Source organism: Sciurus vulgaris (assembly GCF_902686455.1).
Source record: "Sciurus vulgaris genome assembly, chromosome: 19".
Taxonomy (NCBI): Eukaryota; Metazoa; Chordata; class Mammalia; order Rodentia; family Sciuridae; genus Sciurus; species Sciurus vulgaris.
In genome coordinates, this window is record NC_136480.1 from 607229 (window position 1) to 616275 (window position 9047).

General features: G+C 53.9%; 1 protein-coding gene across 1 annotated transcript in view; it reads right to left on the reverse strand.

The window, feature by feature from the left end:
- Positions 1-8668, reverse strand: part of RAB7A (RAB7A, member RAS oncogene family) — a 40654-nt gene extending 31986 nt beyond the window's left edge. The window contains exon 1 of the mRNA XM_079122148.1: positions 8450-8668. The gene's annotated coding sequence lies outside the window, so the exon portion shown is untranslated. The remainder of the gene's footprint in view (positions 1-8449) is intronic.
- Between the last annotated feature and the right edge of the window lie 379 nt (positions 8669-9047).

Genomic DNA, 9047 nt, shown 5'->3' on the forward strand with positions numbered 1-9047 from the left:
GGCTGGGACTGCCGCACGCTACCTGTTAAAGGCACTTCTGAGGAACCCCTCTCAGGACTAAGGACAACACCTGGACTCTGACCCTGGCACCTCGGAGCGCCTCACGGGGGTCTCTTCAGGCACATTACAACGTCAGAGTCATTCCCGATGCGGAACCGGGCTACCTCTGGTTCACTCCACAGGGGTGACGCTGTCTGTAGAGGACAGCGCTGTCCACTGAAACCTGACCTTGTGGCCACGTGGCGTGGCAGCGCCTGGCCTTTCCGCCAGGTCCAGCCTGCAGTCATTCCCAAAGTGGAGGCGCTGCTACCCCAGCATCCGCTCGTCTGCTCATGCCATTCCCAACTTCAATGGTGACCCCAAGTCTCGCTCCATATTAACTTCACCCAAACCCCATCAGCCCCTCCCTGTCCACCCAGTCACCAAACGACTCTAGCTCGGTACCGGGGCCCTTAGCCACTGAGCCACCTCCCCAGCCCTTTTTACATTTTATTTAGAGACAGGGTCTCACTGAGTTGCTCAGGGCCTTGCTAACTTGCTGAGGCTGGCCTCCAACTTGCGATCCTCCTGCCTCAGCCTCCCAAGTCACTGCACCCATCTTCTAGCATTTTCTTTAAGCTATTTTGATGACTCTCATCTGCCCTCCAGGGCTCTCCATTTTGCACACCCCACAGCTGCTGCAGTGTTTCCTTACAATAGACAATAACGATCTGTCAATCAAGCACGAGACACACAGCTTGTCGTTCACTAAGGCTACACGCTGACACTGTCCCAGAAGCCTAACTGGCACATAGTTACGCGGAAACAGCCATTTGCGTGACCTGCAGAAACAGTGATTTACTCTGCAAAGTTAGAGCTGCAAAACTATTTACTTGGCCCCAGGGAGCCACATCCCAGTCCTTTTCATTTATTTATTTACTCATTTATTTTCTATGTTGAGGCAGGGTCTCACACAATTGCTGAGGCTGGCCTCCACCTGGCAGCCCTCCTACCTCAGCCTCCCAAGCCACTGGGATGACAGGCGTGTGCCACTGTGCCCGGCTCTTAGAACTATAAAATTTGAAAACAAAAGTTGAAGTAACATTTCAAGATCCTTCAGAGAATGATGATTCACGCCGGCCCTCAAGGAGTTTGGGGCTGGGAAGGGGCCAAGTCTCATAACGCGTCCATCACACTAAGGTCTGAAGCGCAGGCTCGGAGTTCAAGACCCAGCAGCCAAAAAGCTGCAGGTCAACTGCTGGCTGACATCTGAACGGTCGACCTCTTTCTAGCACGTGTGTGACGGAATCCAGTATTTTAAGGACAGGGGGAGGGACAAAGTCTGAAGGAAAGCACGGTCTACGCTGGCCACGTCCATACAGCACGTGGTTCTTCTGGGCCAAGTGCAACGAGCACGGGTGCAGAGTATAAAAGCAAAGATCCCGTGAGGGGGAGTGTCAAGGGCGACCCGCTTACTCACCAGACTACAGCCGTTCTGGGTTTGTTGGTTTTGGCACCAGGGATTGAACCCAGGGCTGCTTAACCCCTAAGCCACCTCCCCAGCCCTTTTTCTATTTTATTTAGAGACAGGGTCTCGCTGAGTTGCTCAGGGCCTCGCTAAGTGGCTGAGGCTGGCCTCCACCTTGCAATCCTCCTGCCTCAGCCTCCCGAGCTGCTGGGATGACAGGTGCACCCAGTGTCATTCTGCTTTTCTGATGCCAACACGTTTAACAAGAGGTAGTGTCAAACCGTGACACATTCTGCTGTAGAAACAACCTCCAACAAGCCCCTCAAGGGTTCCCTGCACTGATAAAGAAAGAGACTGTATCCTGGGGAAGAGAGGCTAGAAGAAGCAAGTAAGCGTTAGCGAGCACGTGGAATATCTAGAACGCCCGAGCTCGGCTAACAAGAGTGTGAACTAGCTGGGGGCTGTGGCGCACGCCTGTCATCCCAGAGGCCCCAGGAGGCTGAGGCAGGAGGATCTTGCCTCACAAATTCAGCAGGACCCTGTCTCTAAATAACATAAAGAGGGCTGGGGATGTAAACTGCTGTGCTTTGAAAATGGGTCCTACTCAGTACAGAGAGACCACCGCAGGCTGAAGTGTGCTCTGCCCCGGCTTCGTATACTGAGACTCCAACCCCCACGGCCTCTGAATGTGACTCATTGGCAAACAGCACCTTTAAAACAGGTACTTAAGGAGAAATGAGGTCAGCAGGGTGGGCCCTGGTTCTACATGACTGGTGTCATCCGCCGGGAAGAGGTCAGGTGGCTGACACACAGAAGCAAGATCAGGTGGCTATCGGGCAAGACGGAACAAGCCGCCCACCACCAAGGACAGAGGCTTGAGAAGACCCTCTTTCTCCCGATATCCTTTTTCCCCTTTGTGGTGCTGGGATGGAGCCCAGGGCCTTGCACATGCGAGGCAGGCGCTCTCCCAACTGAGCCACATCCCCAGCCCCTCTGCCAACATCTTGAGCGCAAGCTTCTTCCTCCAGAACGGATTGAAAATCAGCTGTTCCTCAAGCTTCCCCGTCCTTTAAGGCAGCTCCACCAAAAACAGATGCAGATGCAGACACTCAGCCTATCTGCTTTATTTATCTTCTTGAGATGGGGTCTAAGTTGCCCAGGCTGGTCTTGAACTCCTGCCATCAAACAATCCTCCTGCCTCAGCCTCCCACATGGCCAGGACCACAGGTGTGCACCACGGCACCTGGCACTACTAACTGTAAATGCATTATGATACAGCACATCATAGAATAGTACTGAACCATGAAAAAGGAATTAAAACTGCAGATAAACTGGGTGTGGTGGCACACACCTGGCATCCCAGCAGCTCGGGAGGCTGAGGCAGGAGGCTCACCAGGCTCAGCCACTTAGTGAGGCTCTGAGCAACCTAGCAAGACCCTGTCTCTAAATAGAATATAAAAAGGGCTGGGGACGTGGCTCAGTGGTTAAACATCCCTGGGGTTCAATCCCTGGTACCAAAACAAGAAAGCAACGAAAAAATCACTTTATATTGTTAATATAAAGCCTCACAAACAACTCTGAGTTAAAGGAAGCAGATGCAGAGTGCGATTCCATTTATGTAAAATTCAAGTCAAGCAAAATTGGTCCAAGGGTTAGAGGGACAAGGAGCTCAGTGGCGGGATGCTTGCCTTGCATGTGTGAGACATGGGTTAGACCCTCAAAAAAAAAAAAAAAAGAAAGGGCTGGGCTTGTGGCTCCGTGGCGGAGCCTTGCCTGGCACGCAGGAAGCACTGGGTTTGCTCCTCAGCACCACGTGAAAATAAATAAGTAAATAAAGGAAAGGTATTGTGTCCATCTACAACTAAAAATTTCTAAAAAAAAGAAAGGAGCAGACCTTTTTTTTTTTGCTTCATTGTATTTTACTATTTTTATTTTTTAACCAGCACACTGGTCACCCAGGGGCAGGGGGTGATAACCACTTGAGGGCAATGCAGGGGTGTTTCTGAGTGGATGACGATTCTCCAAGTCCTTCAATTATCCGCGCACTTTCCTGGACGGGGCTGGTTGACTCAAATACAGAAATGACAACTCGCTGAAAAATCAGAAGGCCTCTCCGGTGACACTTGGCAAGGAGATCTTATTCTGGGGCTCCAGGCCTCAGGCTCACCCCCTGTTGCCACGGAACATTTGGAAAAAATACAGCTGGTCACATGGTCCCCGGCTTCCTGTCTTTTGAATGTCCCTTAGGACAGGTAGCGCAGTTCAAAGGAGCCAAGAATGGCCCTCTCCTCCACACTTAAACGCTCACACCATCCTGGGGGGGCGAGTGTTCAATTTCATTAAAAGAAAAACAAATTAAAGTACACATTCAGAGGAGGAAAACCGCCAGTTAATGGGAGTGGTCTTGTCTTAACAGAGCATCGTAAATCTTCCTTCTTTATACTTCCTACCTATTTTTTAAACGGAATTAATTTTCCCAGCAGCTTGGGAGGCTGAGACGGGAGGATCACAAGTTGGAGGCCAGCTTCAGTAGCTCAGCGAGGCCCTGAGCAACTTGCGAGACCCTGTCCTTAAATAAAGCACAAAAAGGGCTGGGGATGGGGCTCAGGGGGTGACTAAAAAGGGCTGGGGACGTAAGTCAGGGGTCGATCCCCAGTGCTGGGAAAAATAAGCACATCAAGGCCTCCCGAACCGAGGTGGGTCACTCCCAGAATGTCCCCAGTGAGAAGCCCCAGGGAGCACAGAGCACCTCCTCAGTCTAGCTGGCAAGTCACACAAACGAGACTACCTGAGCGAAGCCAGGCTGCAGATCCCCAACCCGGCCACCCAGGTCCTGGCTCTCGGGCTTCCTCAGACCTGCTCCTGGCAGGCAGGGACAGGGAAGTGCACAACAGAATCAGGCTGACACATCTCCAAGGCAGTGATGACGTCACTCAAACAGAGCGCCCGTGCGAGCCCCACGCCCCAGGCAGTAAATACAGCCACTTCTACCCCAGCACCCGGCCACCGCTGTGTCACCCCTGGAACCAAATCCCCAGCTTCCTCCCTCCCTGCAGGAGACGTGCTGCCGGGGGCTGTCCTCAGCAGCTGTTTCTGGACGCACTCTGGAAGGCTTCTCAAAGCCCTTTCTCCGTCCCCCCGCGCGTCACCTCTACCTCTGACCCTCAGATCACCCTCCACGACCACGACGAAGAGAAAGATCTTAACAAAAATGTGAAGCTCAAACGCAAGCCGTTTCCCAGTCTTCAATGCCGTGTAAAGTCAGGGCACAGTGGACGGAGAAGCCGTGGGAAGGCGCGGGCGGAGAGGGGAGCTCGCTGCGAACGCCGCAGAGGCAGCGCAGAGACACCCTGGGCCACTGACACCGGCGAGCTTGACAACACAAAGCCGGGGACGCGGAGATCGCAACGGGAACCCGACATGGCGAGCCGAGTCAGCAGAGCCAGCGCCAAAAGCCAGGCGGGTGGGCAGCAGGTGGTCCCCAGCTTAACCCTTCAAAAGACATCAGCACCAAGAAGAGCCACCAAGCCTTGGCTGGGGACACTCGTCCTTCGACCCCCTTCCCCAGCAAGACCTTGCCCGCAAGCGCCCAGGCCAGCATCTGGGCAAATGGGTCGCAGCCACCTTTGCTGATTGACATGGACGGAGAGGGAGAATTTCTCCCAGGGTTACAACAGAAGCAAGGGGCTGGGCTGGTGGCCCAGTGGTAGAGCGCTGGCCTGGCAGGGTGAGGCCCTGGGCTCCATCCTCAGCACCGGTAAAAACAGAAGAAAGGCATTAGGTCCAGCTAATAAAACAGAAGCGCTGGGATGTGGCCAAAAAAAAAAAACAGGAACCAAAGGGTAAGATATTTATGTCACACGCCCGAGAGGACCAGCGCAGAGAGGAGTGTGGTCTGGGTGCACCCCAGCTCTGCACGGAACGTCAATCCAAACATAAAGGTAAAAATGTGATCAAGGGTGGAAGTTTCCTTGAAGACTCCTTAAAAAATCTCAGCAAATAACCAAAACTTTCTTGCTTCACCTGGTGGTGGAGAGAGAAAACTGATTCGAAGCCACATTTTACTAGAAGGCACTGACTGCTCTTTGATTACAGGGCTGAGGCCTCTGATAAAGAAGAGGCAAAGCTGGAAAGCCAGGTGTGGAGGCGCATGCCTGGAATCCAGTGGCTGGGGAGGCTGAGGCAGGAGGATGGCAAGTGGGAGGCCAGCCTCGGCAACCTGGCAAGGTGCTAAGCAACTCAGTGAGACCCTGTCCCTAAATCAAATATAAAAAGGGCTGGGGATGTGGCTCAGTGGTTAAGGGTCCCTGGGTTCAATCCCTGTTGCAAAAAAAAAGTCACAGTTGGTGGTCGTGGGGAATTAATAAAAAAAGAAAAAAGAAAAAACACTGCCCCACTGGTGGCTGACAGTTACTCACGGGGACATACCAATGAAACTATTTTTAGAGTGCCTTCTACAGTCCACTGTCCTGTCTGTTTACTCATGCAATTCGATCATAAATGTTGTGGAGACATGGTGGCCAGGGCTTTTATCAAGCACTCGTACTGATCCTATGATTGGTGCGACATTAAGCTTTCTTGTCAGTTTTAGGAAAAAAAAAAATCCAGCCTGCCAAATGTGCCTTTGCTCAAAGTGCAATGTAATGACAGTGACATGGTCTCCCTCTCCAGTGAACCAAAATTGCCACTAGAGCAAAAAGAGAAACAAGTTTCCTGCTGAAGGTTACTTTTCAGAAGACAGGATCAATTAGAAACTGCCATGCTACTTTCTACACTCTCCAGAGCAAACCATACAGATACTGTTGTTCAGATCAACAGAGCTTTCCAGTCAGCCAGTGCGCCAGACTATCTGGATCCCTGACGCGTCATCTGCAGAACTGAGAAATAACTCCTCTTTCCAAAAGCCTCAAGTTCTCCCAGCAGCTTGGGAGGCTGAGGCAGGAGGGTCGCCAGTTCAAAGCCAGCCTCAGCAAAAGTGAGACCCTGTCTCTAAATAAAAAACAAAATAGGGCTGGGGTGTGGTTCAATAGTCAAGTACCCCTGGGTTCAATCCCTGGCACCAAAAAAAAAAAAAAAAAAAAAAAAAAAAAAAAAAAAAGCAAACCTCAAGTTCTTGGCCAAGCAGAGTTCATGGCTATGATCACTCAACATTTTACAATTCCTTGGGGACAGGAACCATGCCTGTTCCCTGAGTCAATTTCGAGCAACGCCTGATGCATGCGTGGTAGATACTCAAAACATTTCATGAATGGATGAAAAAGTGCTCATCATTACTATCCTCCTCGGTACGCAAACATTATACAAGGCTACAATCCATATTAGTCACTTCAATTTGCCAATCTGGGGAGCAAAGTAAATAAAGCAATAAAAATGGACACAAGAACACAACAGGGTTATGGGCACCAAGCTTCAGCGTGGCCAGTGTCTTCAAGCATTTATATCTACTTTCCAGTTCTGAAACTCAAATCTGAACAAATCCTCCCAAGTGTGAAGAGAGAAACACACTAACAGGAGACCTTATTAAACCACGGATGAGAAGTCATGCGGCTAATCAGCTGTTGAAGTCACAAGGAAGAGACAAGGGTCTGTTCTTTAGAATTCAAAGATGCAGTATTTCCAATAGGGAAGAACCGACTAGCTGGACATTCAAGAATTATGGTAGAAAGAAAGGTTTATTTTTTGTTTTGTTTTTGTTTTTGAGTGATGGATACGGGTTTTGAACCCAGGGGGCACTGGACTACTGAGCCACATCCCCAGCCCTATTCTGTATTCTACTGAGAGACAGGGTCTCCCGGAGTTGTTTAGCATCTTGCTAAGTTGCTGAGGCTGGCCTCCAACTTGCGATCCTCCTGCCTCAGCCTCCCCTCCTGCCTCAGCCTCCCGAGCCACTGGGTGAAAGAAAGGTTTCCAAGGCAGGTTTGCCAGGTCTAACTCATTGGAGATAAGATTTAGGAGTGAAACGTTTCGAATCAATTCAGTACCTCGGCGGAATTCAAGAGCTTCCAATTTGGTGACACTACACTACACAAATACGAATTGTAAGTCACAAATGCAAACGAGACAGGGCTTTCAGGTGGAAGTAACGCTATCAGAGAGGTTCCCAAATGACATCACTAGGAAGGAAGTGGAGGAAGGAGATGATGGACAGGTGGCCAAAAGTAAATCTCAACCTCAGGAGTGGTTGGAAGTTGCAGGCTGAGTACGGAGCTCTGGGCTTGAATCTCTGCTCTGGAACTTGGGAGCAGTGTGACCTTGAACAAATGACTCAACCTCTCTGTTCTGGATTTCGTCTACCAACAAGCGGGCACATCACCAGCATATTCGTGGGACGGTCCGGCCGCGCTGCCAGGCGTACCACGAACGCGCCCGTCTCGGCAGGGATCAATCTCGGCGGCCGGCCCGAGGTCCCCGACGCGTCGGAACGCACGCACGGCTCCCGGCCGGCCACCACCTCCCCCAACCCCAGCAACTTCGCAAACTTCTCTCAGGATCTACCGCGACCCGCTCGCGTCCGGCGGGGCCAGAGCCGTCTCGCGTGCGCACGGGGTCCCGGGCCAGCCCCGGGCACGTGACCGGCTCCCCGCGGCCTCGGCGGCCCCGGGCGCCGGCCCCGCCCACACGGCGCGTCCCGCAGCGCGGCGGGCGGAGTCCGCTCCGCGCCCGCCTCCCCGGCTCGCCCTCCCAGGCACTCGCGCCGGTCCCGCCGCCAGTCGGGAACGCCCTCCGCGGGCCCCCATCTCGATGCCACCGTGAACGACGGTCGGCCACCCGCGGCCGGGGTCGGCCACCGGCCCGAGGTCACCCCCGGCGACCTCTGACCCTTCCCCGCCCGGGTGCGGCCCCGGCCTGGTCCCCGGGCGGGAGCGGCGCCGAGGATTCCCCGCGAGGCCCGGGCTGGGCCGGGAGCCCGTCCGGGGCGGGGAGGACGCGAGGCCCTGGCGACCGAGAGGCCGCGGAGGGGGATGGGGCCGGGCCGCTGGCCAGGCTGGGCCCGCTGCCTACCGCGGCCGCTGCGCTGGGGGCTCCGGGCCGGGCGCGTCGCGAGGGCTCCCGCCGAGGAGGAGACGCAACGGAGGGCAGGGGACACAGAAGTCCGAATTCCGGTGCCAGGGGACTCCCGGGCGCTGTCTCTCAGCCTCCAACGCCGCCGCTGCCGCCGCCTCTGGCTTTATGGCCAAGACTCCGGCCCCGCTCCCACTTCCGCCACCGCCGCCGCCCCGAGAGGAAGTACCTGTCACGAGACGCTTGACGCCGGGGGTGCGGGGGAGGAGCCCCGCCTCAACCTTGCGTCACGTTCCGGCCGCGTAGGGCCTGGGCCCGGGTCACGTGGTGCAAACATGTCTGCCCCCGAGTGGGAGGCGCCATCTTGGAGACCCGTACAAGGAGCAGGGCGGCGCCATGTTGGACCCACAAACCAATTCCTCAGCCATCCCCCGTTAGTCCACAATAAAGAATGCCAGAGCAAAGAGAGCGGGGAGAAACCGGCCCTTCCAGTTGCGTCGCTATTTGGAAGGAACCCATCGCCAACCGAGTGTCCTGAGGTTTGCAAGCATCATCAAAGCTCGCTGTACGGAAAAAAAAAAAAGCTTGCTGTAGGAAA